Source organism: Leopardus geoffroyi, chromosome X, assembly GCF_018350155.1.
Source record: "Leopardus geoffroyi isolate Oge1 chromosome X, O.geoffroyi_Oge1_pat1.0, whole genome shotgun sequence".
NCBI classification, from domain to species: Eukaryota; Metazoa; Chordata; class Mammalia; order Carnivora; family Felidae; genus Leopardus; species Leopardus geoffroyi.
In genome coordinates, this window is record NC_059343.1 from 63,860,569 (window position 1) to 63,878,698 (window position 18,130).

Genomic DNA, 18,130 nt, shown 5'->3' on the forward strand with positions numbered 1-18,130 from the left:
GAAGCTTTCCTTTAATTTCTATTTTTTGGAACAGTTTGAGGAAAATAGGATTAACTCTTCTTGAAATGTCTGGTAGAATTCCCCCGGGAAGCCATTTGGCCCAGGACTCTTGTTTGCTGGGAGGTTTTGATAACCAACTCAATTCCTTTGCTGGTTATGGGTCTGTCCAAGTTTTCTATTTCTTCCTGTTTGAGTTTTGGTAGTGTGTGAGTGTCTAGGAATCTGACCATTCCTCCCAGATTGTCCGGTTTGTTGGCATATAATTTTTCATCATATTCACTTATAATTGTATTTCTGTGGTGTTGGTTGTCATCTCTCCTCTTTCCTTCGTGATTTTATCCATTTGGGTTCTCTCTTCTTTTTGAGAAGTCTGGCTAAGGGTTTATCAATTTTGTTTATTCTTTCAAAAAACCAGCCCTTAGTTTCATTGATCTGTTCTACTGTTTTTTTTTTAATTTTTTTTTTTTTTTACTTTTTTAGATTCTATATTGTTTATTTCTGCTCTAATCTTTATAAATTTCCTTCTTCTGCTGGCTTTGTGCTTTATTTGCTGCTCCTTTCCAGATTTTTTAAGTATAAGGTTAGGTTTTGTATTAGGGACCTTTCTCATTTCTTGAGATAGGCCTGATTTACAATATATTTTCTTCTTAGGACTGCCTTTGCTGCACACCAAAGGACTTGGACTCTTGTGTTTTCATTTTAATTTGTTTCCATGTATTTTTTTTAATTTCTTCTTTAATTTTTTGGTTGATCCATTCATTCTTTAGTAAGATGTTATTTAACTTTCACGTATCTGAGGGCTTTCCAAATTTTTTCTTGTGGTTCATTTCAAGATTCATAATGTTGTGATCTGAAAATATGCATGGTATGATCTCAATATTTTTTTACTTGTTGAGGGCTGATCTGTGACCCAATATGTGATCTATTCTGGAGAATGTTCCATGTGCACTCGAGAAGAATATGTATTCTCCTACTTTAGGATGAAATGTTGTGTGTGTGTGTGTGTGTGTATTAAGTCCATCTGGTCTAGCGTGTCATTTAGAGCCATTGTTTCTTTGTTGATTTTCTGTGTAGATGATCTGTCCATTGCTATAAGTGGAGTATTTTTTAATATGAAATTTATTGTCAAATTGGTTTCCATATAACACCCAGTGCTCATCCCAACAGATGCCCTCTTTAACACCCATCACCCACCATCCACTCCCTCATCCCCCATCAACCCTCAGTTCTCAGTTTTTAAGAGTCTGTTTTGGCTCCCTCCCTCTCTAACCTTTTTTTTCCTTCCCCTCCCCCATGGTCTTCTGTTAAGTTTCTCAGGATCCACAACAGAGTGAAAACATATGGTATCTGTCTCTCTCTGTATGACTTATTTCACTTAGCATCACACTCTCCAGTTCCATCCACGTTGCTACAAAAGGCCACATTTCATTCTTTCTCATTGCCACGTAGTATTCCATTGTGTATATAAACCACAATTTCTTTATCCATTCATCAGTTGATGGACATTTAGGCTCTTTCCATGATTTGGCTATTGTTGAAAGTGCTGCTACAAACATTGGGGTACAAGTGCCCCTATGTATCAGCACTCCTGTATCCTCTGGATAAATTCTTAGTAGTGCTATTGCTAGGTTGTAGGGTAGTTCTATTTTGAATTTTTTGAGGAACCTCCACACTGTTTTCCAGAGTGGTTGCACCAGTTTGCATTCCAACTCACAGTGCAAGAAAGTTCACATTTCTCCACATCCTCACAAACATCTGTTGTTTCCTGAGTTGTTAATTTTAGCCACTCTGACCAGTGTGAGGTGGCATCTCAATGTGGTTTTGATTTGTATTTCCCTGAGGATGAGTGATGTTGAGCATCTTTTCATGTGTCTGTTGGCTATCTGGGTGTCTTCTTTGGAGAAGTGTCTATTCATGTCTTCTGCCCATTTCTTCACTGGAGTATTTGTTTTTTGGGTGTTGAACTTGGTAAGTTCTTTGTAGATTTTGGATACTAACCCTTTATATGAAATGTCATTTGCAGACATCTTTTCCCATTCTGTCGGTTGCTTTTAGTTTTGTTGATTGTTTCCTTTGCAGTGCAGAAGCTTTTTATCTTGATGAGGTCCCAACAGTTCATTTTTGCTTTTATTTCACTTGCTTTCAGAGATGTGTCAAGTAAGAAGTTGCTGTGGCTGAGGTCAAAGAGGTTGTTGCCTGTTTTCTCATCTAGGGTTTTGATGGTTTCCTGTCTCACATTTAGGTCTTTCATCCATTTTGAATTTATTTTTGTGTATGGTGTAAGAAAGTGGTCCAGTTTTATACTTCTGCATGTTGCTGTCCAGTTCTCCCAGCACCATTTGCTAAAGAGACTGTCTTTTTTTCCATTGGATATTCTTTCCTGCTTTGTCAAAGATTAGATATGGCCATACATTTGTGGGTTCATTTCTGGGTTCTCTATTCTATTCCATTGGTCTATGTGTCTGTTTTTTGTGCCAGTACCTACTGTCTTGATGATTACAACTTTGTAGTAGAGGCTAAAGTCTGGGATTGTGATGTTTCCCGCTTTGGTTTTCTTTTTCAACATTACCTTGGCTCTTTGGGGGTCTTTTGTGGTTCCATCTAAATTTTAGGATCATTTGCTCTAGCTTTGAGAAGAATGTCGGTGCAATTTTGATTGGGATTGCATTGAATGTATACATTGCTTTGGGTAGTATTGACATGTTAACGATATTTGTTCTTCCAATCCATAAGCATGGAATATTTTTCCATTTCTTTGTGTCTTCTTCAATTTCGTAAATTCTCTATAGTTTTCAGCATACAGAACTTTTACATCCTTGGTTAGGTTTTGTCCTAGGTATTTTATGTTTTTCGGTGCAATTGTAAATGGTATTGATTCCTTTATTTCTCTTCCTGTTGCTTCATTATTGGTGTATAGAAATGCAACCAAGTTCTGTACATTGATTTTTGTATCCTGCAACTTTGCTGAATTCATGTATCAGTTCTCAAATTTTTGGTGGAGTTTTTCAGGTTTTCCATGTAGAGTATCATGTCATCTATGAAAAGTGAATGTTTGACTTCTCCTTTACCAATTTGGATGCCTTTTCTTTCATTTTGTTGTCTGATTGCTGATTACTGACTTCCAACACTATGTTAAACAACAGCGGTGAGAGTGGACATCCCTGTCGTGTTCCTGATCTCAGGGGGAGAGCTCTCAGTTTTCCCCCATTGAGGATGATATTAGCTGTGGGCTTTTCATATATGGCTTTTATGATGTTAAGATATGTTTCTTCTATCCCGAATTTCATGAGGGTTTTTATTAAGAAAGTATGCTGTATTTTGTCAAATGCTTTTTCTGCATCTTTGATAAGATCATATGGTTTTTATCCTTTCTTCTATTAATGTAATGTATCACATTGATTGATTTGTGAATATCGAACCAGTCTTGCATCCCAGGAATGAATCCCACTTGATCATGGTGAACAATTCTTTTAACATACTATTCAATTTAATTTGCTAGCATCTTGTTGAGAATTCTTGCATCCATGTTTGTCAGGGGGGCCTGTACACTTTTTTAGTAGTGTGTTTATCTGGTTTTGATATCAGGGTAATGCTGGTCTCATAGAATGAATTTCAAAGTTTTCCTTCCCTTTTCATTTTTTGTAATAGTTTGAGACGAATAGGCATAAACTATTCTTTAAATGTTTGGTAGAACTCCACTAGGAAGCCATCTGGCCTTAGACTTTTGTTTGTTGGGGGTTTTTGACTACTGATTCAATTTCTTTGCTGGGCATTAGTCTCTTAAAATTTTCCATTTTTTCATGTTTCAGTTTGGTAGTTTATGTTTCTAGGACTTTGTCCATTTCTTCCAGACTGCCCAATTTATTGTCATATAAGTTTTCATAATATTCTTTTATAATTGTTTGTATTTCTGTAGTGTTTGTTGTTGTTTCTCCTCTTTAATTTGTGATTTTATTTAGTTGAGTCATTTCTCTTTTTTTCTCTTTTCTTTTTTCAGAGAGAGAGAGAGAGAGAGAGCAAGCACAAGTGGGTAAGAGGGGCAGAGGGTGAGAGAGAATTTTAGGCATGATGTGGGGCTCGATCCCATGACCCTGGGATCATGACCTGAGCTGAAATCAAGAGTCGAATGCTCATCTTACTGAGCCACCCAGGTGCCCCTCTATTTTTTTCTTGATACATCTGGCTAGAGCTTTATCAATTTTATTGTGTTTTTCAAAGAACCAACTCCTGGTTTCATTGATCTGTTGTATTTTTAGTTTCTCTATCATTTTTTTCTGCTCTAATCTTTATTATTTCCTTCCTTTGCTGCTTTTAGGATTTCTTTGTTACTCTTTTTCTAGCTCCTTTCAGTGCAAGGTTAGGTTATTTATTTGATGTTTTTCTTGCTTCCTGAAGTAGGCCTGTAATGCTATAAACTTCTCTCTTATGGCTGCTTTTCTACATCCCCCAAAGTTTTTGGACCATTGTGTTTTCATTTTCATTTGTTTCCATGTATTCTTTTACTTCTTTTATTTCCTTGTTGACCCATTCATTGTTTAGTAACATGTTATTTAACCTCTATGTATTTGTGGTCTTTCCAGACTTTTTTTCTTATGGTCAGCTTCTAGTTTCATAGCATTGTGGTAGGAAAGGTGTATGGTACGACTTTAATCTTCTCGAATTTGTTGAGGCTTTTTTTGTGGCTAATATATGACTTATTCTGGTGAATGTTCCATGTGTACTTGAAAAGAATGTGTATTCTGCTGTTTTAGGATGGAATGTTCTGAATTTTCTGTTAAGTCCATCTGGTCCAGTGTGTCATTGAAAGCCATTGTCCCCTTGTTGATTTTCTGTTTGGATGATCTGTCCATCGATGTAAGTGGGGTTTTAAAGTCCACTACTATTATGGTATTGCTGTTGTATAGTTCCTTTATGTTTGTTATTAACTATTGTATGTATTGGGGTGCTGCTATATGTATGTATGTTGAGTGCATAAATATTTAAAATTGTTAGATCTTCTTGTTGGATTGTCCCCTTTATTATGATATAGTGCCCTTATTTGTCTTCTTTAATAGTCTTTTAAAAAAATTCTATTTATTTGTATTTTTTATTCATTAATTTTTTTTGAGAGAGAGAGAACATACAATTGGGGGGACAGAGGCAGAGGGGGAGAGACTCTGTAGCAGGCTCCATGCTCAGTGTGGAACCTGATGTGGGGCTTGATCCCATGACCCTAGGATCATGACGTGAGCCAAAACCAAGAGTTGTACACTCAATGGGCTGAGCCACCCAGGTGGTCCCAACAGTCTTTGTTTTAAAGTCTAGTTTGTCTGATATAAGTATGGCAGCTCTGGCTTTCTTTTGACATCATTTGTATGATAGATGTTTCTCCATCCCCCACTTTCAGTCTGCAGATAACTTTAGTTCTAAAATGATTCCCTTGTAGGCAGCATGTAGATGGGTCTTGTTTTGTTTTGTCCATTTTGTCCATTTTTTTAAAAACATTTTTTACTTGAAGCATATTTTAGAATACATAGTTCTAGAAGATATATGTAAAGCATCCCATCCAAGAAAAATAGAATATACATTTTCTTCAAGTACACACAGAAGATTCTCTTGGTTAAATCACATAAAAAATATATATAACAAGTGTTGCAAATTTAAGAAGACTGAAATCATACCAAGTATATTTTCCAACCACAATGGTACAAAACTAAAGATCAACAATCAGACAATGCTGGAAAATCTATAATGTAAATATTAAATATTTAATATGTAAATATTGCACATCATACTACTGCAAAAGCAGTGGGCCAAGTAAGAAATCAAACAGCAAATCAAAATATGTCTCAAAACAAATGAAAACCAATATTCCATAACTTAAGGGATGCAGTTAGAGTGAAATTTATGCTTTTATAAATGCTTGTATTAAGAAAAATAGTTCCAATAAACAACTTAACATTATACCAGAAGGAACTAGAAAAAGAAAAAAAGCTGAAATTTAGCAGAGGAAGGAAATAACAATGAAAAATCAGAAATAAGTAAAACAGAGACCAAAATAAATAATGTAACATTGAAAATAATGACTACTTTAAAGAAAATACACAAAATTGGCAGTGCTTTAATGACATTCACTAGGAAGCAAAAGATGACTCAAAGACCAAAATAAGAAATGGAAGAGAAAACAATATAACAGATAACTACAGAAATACATAGTTATAGTAGATTACTATAGTCATATACTAACAAGTCATGTAACTTAGAAAAAACCAACAGATAATTCCTAGAAATGCACAAGTTACCAAGATTAGATCATGAATCTTGAGTCCAAGAAGTAGGAAATCTTTCTAGACCAATAGCAAGAATGAAGGTTGAATTAGGAATCAAAAATCTGCCAGCACAGAAAAACACAAGACCATATGGCCTCACTGAATAAATTATTCATGAATAAATTATTCATTTATTATTCGTTTTGTGGTTGTTTTTAAAGATTAAAATTGTCTGAACCTTACTTTTTATCTTCCATGGTTTGTTGATTTTCTCTTTTAATTTTTTTTTTTTAGCATTTATTCATTTTTGAGAGAGAGAGACAGAGCATGAGTGGGGGAGGGGAAGAGAGAGAGGGAGACACAGAATCTGAAGCAGGCTCCAGGCTCTGAGCTGTCAGCCCAGGGCCCAACGCGGGGCTTGAACTCACGGACCGCGAGATCATGACCTGAGCCACCCAGGCACCCCTAGTTTGTTGATTTTCTTTGTGATATATTTGTATTTCTTTCTCTGGATTTATTTGCATATTCATTAATGGTTTTTGATATATGGTTACCACTATTAAGTTTGTATATAACCTCTTCTGCATATAGCAGTGTATGTGTTAAGTTGATGGTCATTTAAGTTTGAACTCGTTCTTTACTCCTCTCCTCACGATTTAGGTATATGTTGTTATGTTTTACATGCTTTTATTTTGTGAGTTCTTTGACTGATTTTTTTAAAGAAATATTCATGGAGCACTTGGGTGGCCAAGTTGGTTAAGGGTCCTACTTCACTCAGGTCATGATCTTGCAGTTTGTGAGTTTGAGCCCTGTGTAGGGCTCTGTGCTGACAGCTCAGAGCCTAGAGCCTATTTCGGATTCTATGTCTCCCTCTCTCTCTCTGCCCCTCCCCCACTTGCACTCTGTTTCTGTCTCTCAAAAATAAATAATATTTTAAAAAAATTAAAAAAAAAAGAAATCTTCATTTTCACTGCCTTTGTGTTTGCTACCTTTATACTGTTAGTTTTGGTTTCTTCTTTCCAAAGAGTCCCCTTTAATATTTCCTGCAGGACTATTTAGTGGTCATGAACTTTTTTAGTTTTTGTTCGTCTGAGAAAGTATCTATTTTGAATGATAGCCTTTCTGGATATTCTTGGCTGCAGATTTTTCCCACTCAGCACTTTGACTATATCATATCACTCCCTTCTGATTTGGAAATTTTCCTCTGAGAAATCCCTTTATAGCCTTTTAGGTTTTCTTCTGTACCTCACTGTCTTCTTTTCTCTTCCTGCTTTTAAAATTTTTTCTTTATCACTATATTTTGCTACTTCATTACAATATGTCTTGCTGTGGATCTGCTTTTGTTAATTTTGATGAGAGTTCTCTGTGCCTCCTGGATCTGGATAACTGTTTCTTTTCCCAGATTAGGGAAGTTTTCAGTTATTATTTCTTCAAATAAATTTTCTTCCCCCTTTCTCTTTCTTCTTCTGGGAATCCTATAATACGAATGCTCTTACGTTTCATGGAGTCATTGAGTTCCCTAAGTCGTTTATTCATTCATTCATTCATTCATTCATTCATTTAATCCAAGTTGGTTAGCATATAGTGCAATAATGATTCCAGGAGTAGATTCCAGTGATTCATCCCCTGTGTATAACATCCAGTGCTCATCCCAACAAGTGTCTTCCTGAATGCCCCTTAACCATTTAGCCTATGCCCTATCCACAATCCCTCCAGCAACTCTCAGTTTGTTCTCCGTATTTAAGATTCTTTTATGTTTTGCCACCCTCATTTTTATATTATTTTTGCTTCCCTTCCCTTATGTTCATCTGTTTTGTATCTTAAAGTCCTCATATGAGTGACATCATATTATATTTGTCTTATCTAACTAATTTCACTTAGCATAATACCCTCTAGTTCCATCCACATAGTTACAAATGTCAAGACTTCATTCTTTTTGATTGCTGAGTAATACTCCATTGTATATATATATACACCACATCTTCTTTATCCATTCATCTGTTGGTGGCATTTGGGCTCTTTCCATACTTTGGCTATTGTTGATAGCACTGCTATAAACATTGGGGTGCATGTGCCCCTTCAAAATAGCACACTTGTATCCCTTGGATATATACCTAGTGGTGCAATTGCTGGGTTGTGGGGGTAGTTCTATTTTTAACTTTTTGAAGAACCTACATACTGTTTTCCAGAGTGGCTACCACTTTGCATTCCTTCCCACCAGCAGTGCAAAATATATACTCATTTCCTCATCCTCGCCAACATCTGTTGTTTCCTGAGTTGTTAATTTTAGCTATCCTGACTGGTGTGAGGTGGTATCTCATTGTGGTTTTAATTTGTATTTCCCTGATGATGAGTGATGTTGAGTATATTTTCATGTTTGTTAGCCATCTGGATGTCTTCTTTGGAAAAGTGTCTATTTATGTCTTTTGACCATTTCTTCCCTGGATTGTTTTTTGGATGTTGAGTTTGATAAGTTTTTTATAGATTTTGGATACTAACCCTTTATCTTGTATGTCGTTTACAAATATCTTTTCCTATTCTGTTGGTTGCCTTTTAGTTTTGCTGATTGTTTCCATCGCTGTGCAGAAGCATCTTATCTTGATGAGGTCCCAATAGTTCATTTTTGCTTTTAATTCCCTTCCCTATGGAGATGTGTTGAGTAAGAAGTTGCTGTGTCCTAGGTAAAGGAAGTTTTTGTCTTCTAGGATTTTGATGACTTCCTGTCTTACATTTAGGTCTTTCATCCATTTTGAGTTTATTTTTGTGTATGGTGTAAGAAAGTGGTCCAGGTTCATTTTTCTGCATGTTGCTCTCCAGTTTTTCCAACACCATGTGCTAAAGAGACTGTCTTTATTCAATTGGATATTCTTTCCTGCTTTGTCAAAGATTAGTTAGCCATAGATTTTTGGGTTCTCTATTCCTTAACAATTGAGGAAATAATTGTGTTTTTTTGTTCAGCTTGATTACTTTCCATTACTCTCCTAGATCACTAATTTCCTTACTGTTTCTTGCATCCTGCTGTTCATTCCATCAATTGTATTTCTCATTTTGCTTCCTTAGCCCTGTATCTCTGCTATGTTATTCTTTATCTCAGTATTAAGTGTCTCCCTCATGTTTTCCACTCTTTTCTCAAGTCCAGTGAGTATTCTTTTTTTTTAATATGAAATTTATTGTCAAATTTTTTCCATACAACACCCAGTGCTCATCCCAAAAGGTGCCCTTCTCAGTACTCATCACCCACCCTCCCTCCCTCCCACCCCCCATCAACCCTCAGTTTGTTCTCAGTTTTTAACAGTCTCTTATGCTTTGGCTCTCTCCCACTCTAACCTCTTTTTTTTTCTTCCCCTCCCCTGTAGACTTCTGTTAAGTTTCTCAGGATCCACATAAGAGTGAAAACATATGGTATCTGTCTTTCTCTGTATGACTTATTTCACTTAACATAACACTTTCCAGTTCCATCCACGTTGCTACAAGGGGCCATATTTCATTCTTTCTCATTGCCACGTAGTATTCCATTGTGTATATAAACTACAATTTCTTTATCCATTCATCAGTTGATGGACATTTAGGCTCTTTCCATAATTTGGCTATTGTTGAGAGTGCTGCTCTAAACATTGGGGTACAAGTGCCCCTATGCATCAGCACTCCTGTATCCCTTGGGCAAATTCCTAGCAGTGCTACTGCTGTGTCATAGGGTAGGTCTGTTTTTAATTTTTTGAGGAACCTCCACACTGTTTTCCAGAGTGGCTGCACCAGTCTGCATTCCCACCAACAGTGCAAGAGGGTTCCCGTTTCCCCACATCCTCGCCAGCATCTATAGTCTCCTGATTTGTTCATTTAGAATACATAGTCTCCTGATTAGAATACACAGTCTCTGAGTGTGGTTTTGATTTGTATTTCCCTGATGAGGAGCGACGTTGAGCATCTTTTCATGTGCCTGTTGGCCATCTGGATGTCTTCTTTAGAGAAGTGTCTATTCATGTTTTCTGCCCATTTCTTCACTGGATTATTTGTTTTTTGGGTGTGCAGTTTGGTGAGCTCTTTATAGATTTTGGGTACTAGCCCTTTGTCCGATATGTCATTTGCAAGTATCTTTTCCCATTCCGTTGGTTGCCTTTTAGTTCGGTTGATTGTTTCCTTTGCTGTGCAGAAGCTTTTTATCTTCATGAGGTCCCAATAGTTCATTTTTGCTTTTAATTCCCTTGCCTTTGGGGATGTGTCAAGTAAGAAATTGCTGCAGCTGAGGTCAGAGGTTTTTTTCCTGCTTTCTCCTCTAGGGTTTTGATGGTTTCCTGTCTCATATTCAGGTCCTTTTTCCATTTTGAGTTTATTTTTGAGAATGGTGTAAGAAAGTGGTCTAGTTTAATCCTTCTGCATGTTGCTGTCCAGTTTTCCCAGCACCATTTGTTAAAGAGACTGTGTTTTTTTCCATTGGATATTCTTTCCTGCTTTGTCGAAGATTAGTTGGCCATACTTTCGTGGGCCTAGTTCTGGGGTTTCTATTCTACTACACTGGTCTATGTGTCTCTTTTTGTGCCAATACCATGCTGTCTTGATGACTACAGCTTTGTAGTAGAGGATAAAGTCTGAGATTGTGATGCCTCCTGCTTTGGTCTTCTTCTTCAAAATTACTTTGGCTATTCAGGGCCTTTTGTGGTTCCATACAAATTTTAGGATTGCTTGTTCTAGTTTCGAGAGGAATGCTGATGCAATTTTGATTGGGATTGCATTGAATGTGTAGATAGCTTTGGGTAGTATCGACATTTTAACAATATTGATTCTTCCAACCAATGAGCACGGATTGTTTTTCCATTTCTTTATATCCTCTTCAATTTCCTTCATAAGCTTTCTATAGTTTTCAGCATACCGATCTTTTACATCTTTGGTTAGGTTTATTCCTAGGTATTTTATACTTCTTGGTGTAATTGCAAATGGGATCAGTTTCCGTATTTGTCTTTCTGTTGTTTCACTGTTAGTGTGTAAGAATGGAACTGATTTCTGTACATTGATATTGTATCCTGCGATGTTGCTGAATTCAAGTATCAGTTCTAGCAGACTTTTGGTGGAGTCTATCGGGTTTTCCATGTATAATATCATGTCATCTGCAAAAAGTGAAAGTTTGACTTCATCTCTGCCAATTTTGATGCGTTTGATTTCCTTTTGTTGTCTGATTGCTGATTTTATCACTTCCAACACTATGTTAAACAACAGCGGTGAGAGTGGACATCCCTGTTGTCTTCCTGATCTCAGGGAGAAGGCTTTCAGTTTTTCCCCATTGAGGATGATGTTAGCTGTAGGCTTTTCATAAATGGTTTTGATGATGTTTAAGTATGTTCCTGCTATCCTGACTTTCTTGAGGATTTTTATTAAGAAAGGATGCTGAATTTTGTCAAATGCCTTTTCTGCATCGATTGACAGGATCATCTGGATCTTCTCTTTTCTTTTATTAATGTGATGTGTCACATTGATTGATTTCCGAATGTTTAACCAGGCCTGCAGCCCAGGAATGAATCCCACTTGATCATGGTGAATAATTCTTTTTATATGCTGCTGAATTCGATTTGCTATTATCTTATTGAGAAATTTGCATCCATATTCATCAGGGATATTGGCCTGTAGTTCTCTTTTTTTACTGGGTCTCTGTCTGGTTTCGGAATCAAAGTAATGCTGGCTTCATAGAATAAGTCTGGAGGTTTTCCTTTCCTTTCTATTTTTTGGAATAGCTTGAGAAGGATAGGAATTATTTCTGCTTTAAATGTTTGGTAGAATTCCCCTGGGAAGCCATCTGGTCCTGGACTCTTATTTGTTGGAAGATTTTTGATAACTGATTCAACTTCTTCACTGGTTATGGGTCTGTGCAAGCTTTCTATTTCTTCCTGTTTAAGTTTTGGGAGTGTGTGGGTGTTTAGGAATTTGTCCATTTCTTCCAGGTTGTCCAGTTTGTTGGCATATAATTTTTTATACTATTCCCTGATAATTGCTTGTATTTCTAGGGATTGGTTGTAATCATTCCATTTTAATTCATGATTTTGTCTATTTGGGTCATCTCCCTTTTCTTTTGAGAAGCCTGACTAGAGGTTTATCAATTTTGTTTATTTTTTTCAAAAAACCAAGTCTTGGTTTCATTGATCTGCTCTACAGTTTTTTTAGATTCTGTATTGTTTATTTCTGCTCTGATCTTTATTATTTCTCTTCTTCTGGGTTTGTGGTGTCTTTGATGTTCTGCTTCTATTTCCTTTAGGTGTGCTGTTAAATTTTGTATTTGGGATTTTTCTTGTTTCTTCACATAGGCCTGGTTTGCAATGTATTTTTCTCTCAGGTCTGCCTTCGCTGCATCCCAAAGCATTTGGATTGTTGTCTTTTTTTTTCATTTGTGTCCATATATTTTTAAATTTTTTCTCTAGTTGCCTGGTTGACCCATGCATTCTTTAGTAGGGTGTTCTTTAACCTCCATGCTTTTGGAGGTTTTCCAGACTTTTTCCTGTGGTTGATTTCAAGCTTCACAGCATTGTGGTCTGACAGTATGCATGGTATGATCTCAATTCCTGTATACTTATGAAGGGCTGTTTTGTGACCCAGTATGTGATCTATCTTGGAGAATGTTCCATGTGCACTCGAGAAGAAAGTATATTCTGTTGCTTTGGGATGCAGAGTTCTAAATATATCTGTCAAGTCCATCTGATCCAATGTCTCATTCAGGGCCCTTGTTTCTTTATTGACCATGTGTCTAGATGATCTATCCATTTCTGTAAGTGGGGTATAACGTCCCCTGCAATTACCACATTCTTATCAATAAGGTTGCTTATGTTTGTGATTGTTTTATATATTTGAGGGCTCCAGTATTTGGCGCATAGACACTTATAATTGTTAGCTCTTCCTGATGGATAGACCCTATAATTATTATGTAATGCCCTTCTTCATGTCTTGTTACAGCCTTTAATTTAAAGTCTAGTTTGTCTGATATACATATGGCTACTCCAGCTTTCTTTTGACTTCCGGTAGCATGATAGATAGTTCTCCACCCCCTCACTTTCAATCTGAAGGTGTCCTGAGGTCTAAAATGAGTCTCTCGTAGACAGCAAATAAATGGGTCTTGTTTTTTTTATCCATTCTGATACCCTATGTCTTTTGGTTGGAGCATTTAGTCCATTTACATTCAGTGTTATTTTTGAAAGATATGGATTTAGAGTCATTGTAATGTCTGTAGGTTTCATGCTTGTAGAGATGTCTCTGGTACCTTGTCTCACAGAATCCCCCTTAGGATCTCTTGTAGGGCTGGTTTAGTGGTGACTAATTCCTTCAGTTTTTGTTTGTTTGGGATGACCTTTATCTCTCCTTCCATTCTGAATGGCAGACTTGCTGGATAAAGGATTCTCGGCTGCATATTTTTTCTGTTCATCACATTGAAGATTTCCTGCCATTCATTTATGGCCTGCCACGTTTCAGCACATAAATCCGTCACTAGTCTTATGGGTCTTTCTTTATAAGTCAGATCCTGCTTATCCCCTGCTACTTTCAGAATTTTCTCTTTATCCTTGTATTTTGCCAGTTTGAGTATGATATGTCGTGCAGAAGATCAATTCAAGTTATGTCTGAATGGAGTTCTCTGTGCCTCTTGGATTTCATTGCCTTTTCCTTCCCCAGATGGGGGAAGTTCTTAGCTATGATTTCTTCAAGTACACCTTCAGTACCCCTCTCTCTCTCTTCCTCCTCTGGAATCCCAATTATGCGTATGTTATTACGTTTAATTGTGTCACTTAGTTCTCTAATTCTCCCCTCATACTCCTGGATTTTTTTTATCTCTCTTTTTCTTAGTTTCCTCTTTTTCCATAATTTTTTCTAGTTCACCTCTTCTCTCCTCTGCCTCTTTAATCCGAGGTGTGGTCGCCTCCATTTTATTTTGCAGCTCATTTATAGCATGTTTTAGTTCCTCCTGACTGTTATTTTGTCCCTTGATCTCTGTAGTAATACATTCTCTGCTGTCCTCTATACTTTTTTCAAGCCAAGTGATTAATTTTATGACTATTATTTAAATTCATTTTCTGTTACATTGCTTAAATCATTTTTGATCAGTTCGTTAGCTGTCGCTACTTTCTAGAGTTTCTTTTGAGGAGAATTCTTCCGTTTCCTCATTTGTGATAGTCCCTGGAGTGGTGCGAAACTACAGGGTTCTCCTCTTTCTGTCTGGAGTAACTTGCGTTGGTGGCGGGCCGCAGTCAGACCTGATGTCTGCCCCCAGCCCACCGCTGGGGCCACTGATGTGTACCTTATCTTCCCCTCTCCCAGGGGCAGGACTCACTGTGGAGTGGTGTGGCCCGTGTGTGGGCTACTTGAACACTGCCAGGCTTGTGGTGCTTGTGGGATCTGGCATATTAGCTGGGGTGGATCCGCAGGGTGCACAGGGGTGGGAGGGGCAGACTCAGCTTGCTTTGCCTTCGGTGTTCTGCTTCAGGAGTGGCCCTGTGGCACCGGGAGGGAGGCACACCCGTCAGAGGGATGGATCCACAGAAGCACAGCTTTGGGTGTTTGTGTGGTGCAAGCAAGTTTCGTGATGGGAACCGGTTCCCTTTGGGATTTTGGCTGGGTGATGGGCGAGGGAGATGGCGCTGGCGAGCACCTTTGTTCCCCGTCGAACTGAGCTCTGGCCTCTGGGGCTCAACAATTGTCCCTCCCATTGTCCTCTTGCCCTCCCGCTCTCTGAGCAGAGCTGTTGGCTTATAACATTCCAGATGTTAAGTCCTGCTGGCTGTCAGAACACACTCCATCCAGCCCCTCCACTTTTGTAAGCCAGACTTGGGGGCTCTGCCTTGCCTGGCGGGCTGCCCCTCCACTGCCTCGGCTCCCTCCCACCAGTCCATGTAGCACACACTTCCTCTCCCCCCTTCCTACCCTCTTCTGTGGTCCTCTCATCCATGCTTGGCTCAGGAGAGTCCGTTCTGCTAGTCTTCTAGCAGTTTTCTGGGTTATTTAGGCAGATGTGGGTGGATCTAAGTGGTCAGCAGGACGAGGTGAGCCCAGCGTCCTCCTATGCTACCATGTTCCTCCAGTACCCAGTGAGTATTCTTAACATCATTACTTTACATTCTCTAGTCAGGCATGTGACTTATGTCTTTTTCATTCAGATAACTGACCATGGTCTTGTCCTTTTCTTTCATTTGGGATACATTTCTCTGTCCTCTCATTTTGTCTAAGTCTCTGTGCCTGTTTCTCTGTGTTAGGAAAGTAAACTATATCTCTTGTTCTTGGAGTGTAATGGCCTTATGAATAGGTCCTGTGAGCCCTACTGTGTAGTATCCCATAATCCCCAGGGCCTTCAGTGTTTGGGAGTGTCTCTAATGGGTACTGCATGCGCTCTGCTGTTTTGTCTTTTATACTTCAGGCCAGTCATCTGTAGAGGCTTTCTTTGCCTATTGTGGACTGTGTTTGGTCTCTGTCCTGCATGTGGCACATTTTAACTAGGTGCACTTTGGTCTGTTTGTTAAATAAGATCTGTTGCCACTGCCACTGGAACTGAGGCTCTGCAAAACTCCCATTTTGGGAGATGTGGTGTGAGCAGTGGTTTACACTTGTCCTCTGGGGGATGGGGCCTACTGTACTGAGGGAAGCGTGACTGGATGGGGGTGTTCCATGTGAGTGTGGAGGGTGGGGCTTGGTGGAAATTAGTGTTGGTGCTACCCTGGTTCCCTCAGGTGTCCCTGTGCTTATGCTGAGGGGCAGGTAAAGGGAAATGATGCCTACCAGTTTCCTGGAGGGGTCTCTCCATGAGTAGTGTCTGGGATGGGCTCTGAGATGAGTGAATAAACTCCCCACTGTGTGGCATAGGCACTCTTCAGATTGCTGTTTCCTCATTGTGTATCATCAGGTTGTTTGCCTGCTGTTTTTTTTTTTTCTTCCCAGAGCAGCACACTCCCCTCTGGGGTCTATTCTAGCCAAGCCCAGCAACCTTTAACACTCCAGGCTTTAAGCCCTGTTGGTTGCAAGAAACCACAAAATTTAGTCCCTCTCACTTTCCAAGCCAATTGCTATGGGGATTCATTTTCCCCATGAGCTACCTTGTGTGCTAGTCTGTCTCTCATCAAAAGAAATCATTTTAATATGCTGTGTACAAGTGTGTGTCATTATATGTATGTTTAGTCATTCTGATTAGAGGGTAACCACCACTGCATGTATTTTAAAGAGTTTAGAATAGGTTTAGAATAGTATAAAATGGCTCCTCACTTTCCAACTTCTACTCCCAAAGTGCCCTAAGTTTACTTACTGTCAAAGTATTTATCAGGGCACAAGTGAAAGAGCTAAATACATTACTTTGTAAAAATTACAGTACAGATCATTGGTAGATATGTTTTTATTATTTCATATGATTGTAAGTTGACATATAGAATTGATTTTCCCACTTTTTTTCTAAATAAAATTCCAAAATGCTGTTATCCTCTCATAATTCTAAAAAAATTGCAAAATATTAATTAGAAGAATTAAGGCTGGAAATGGTTTTCGTGAGAAATTCTAGATAGTTTTACATAATAGTGGAACTGTTTTTATTGCTAACATTCTCAAGTTTAAAATAGACCCATTTCCTAATAAAATCTCTTACATTGTCACAATGAATTTCTTGAGTATAAAGCAGTTCTTTTGCTGTTAGATGAATGTTCACAAGGATTTCTACCAAGTGAGATTTACTTTTAAGTAAGAATTGAGATGTATCTAGAAATTTCTATATTTGATGTAATTTGTTTTAGAACTTCCTAAAAAGGTAAAGTGGATAAAAATTAGTTGATTAGAAAATATTGAATTACAACAGCACACAAAATAGCAACTAGTGCAAATCCTATCACAAGGATTAGAATAAGTGTATCATCACTCATCTCCATTCTGGGCTTTTCTTCTTTCTCTTCACTAGGGCTGTTTCCCCCCTTTCCTTCACTGCCTTTTCCAGGCCCTGGATGTTGCTTATGTGTGGAGAAAAGAGTGCTGGGGCTATATGGTCCCCAGAGCTCTTGCATCCCATCAGAAGTATGGTATTGGCGTCCAGCACAGACCTTGAAGCGATAATGTGAATTTGTGACAAATTTGGAAAAGGAGAATGAAGTGTTTGGTCCTTTGTAAATCTAAAGAAAATTGAGACAAAGTGAAAATTATATTGTTTTGCCATAATATGGTATAGTTTTTGACAAGAAAGATATGAATTAACCCATTCATCTCATAAATATGTTCACAGCAAAAATAAAATAAAATTACTCTTACAGTCTATAATATCATGAGGACTCAGTACTGCTCACATAATTTTGTCCAGTGTAAGAAATAACAAAGACTTATAATTGTTAAACTTTAATTTCATTTGGTTTTGAAGGAGTTGTGCATGTGGTCAGTGAAACCTAGAAATATCAAATCATTCAGTCTTGATATATTAATTAAGTGAATAAGCAAATTGTTCCAAAATAAGTAATATATACATAAAACTTTAGGGAAAAGGTAGGTCTTTTGGATAAGATTTCATTACTTTAAACGTTCTAAAAGGATATCTTATTCCACAACAAGAGCTCAATCCCAAGTAGAATATAAAATTATAAAATTTTAAAGACTAAATTTGCAAGAATTTACCAGGTCAGTTCCTTTATCAGTGATGATTTGAAGGTTGTAAACAATTGGATCTCCTTTTATTGGCTCCAGAGACTCCCATTTGACCTCACAAGTATTACTATTCACATGCTGTAATTTAGGTGCTAGGAAAAGAGAATTCTAGTTTAGAGGTTTTAATTTTTCCTAGGTGACCTTGAAGATGTTGAAATCTGATACAATTTCCCATGATCATTAAAAGGCAGTCTATATAGGCTTAATCTAAGAAATATATATAGTCCTTATTGTAAAGTCTTTTTCAGTACCAT

At 37.7% G+C, this 18,130-nt stretch overlaps 1 long non-coding RNA gene across 1 annotated transcript; it reads left to right on the forward strand.

The window, feature by feature from the left end:
- The first annotated feature begins 3,995 nt into the window (after positions 1–3,995).
- Positions 3,996–17,488, forward strand: LOC123594647. Its single transcript, XR_006710820.1, has 2 exons — positions 3,996–4,030; positions 17,146–17,488. It is a non-coding gene; the product is annotated as an uncharacterized LOC123594647 (long non-coding RNA).
- Positions 17,489–18,130: the final 642 nt, after the last annotated feature.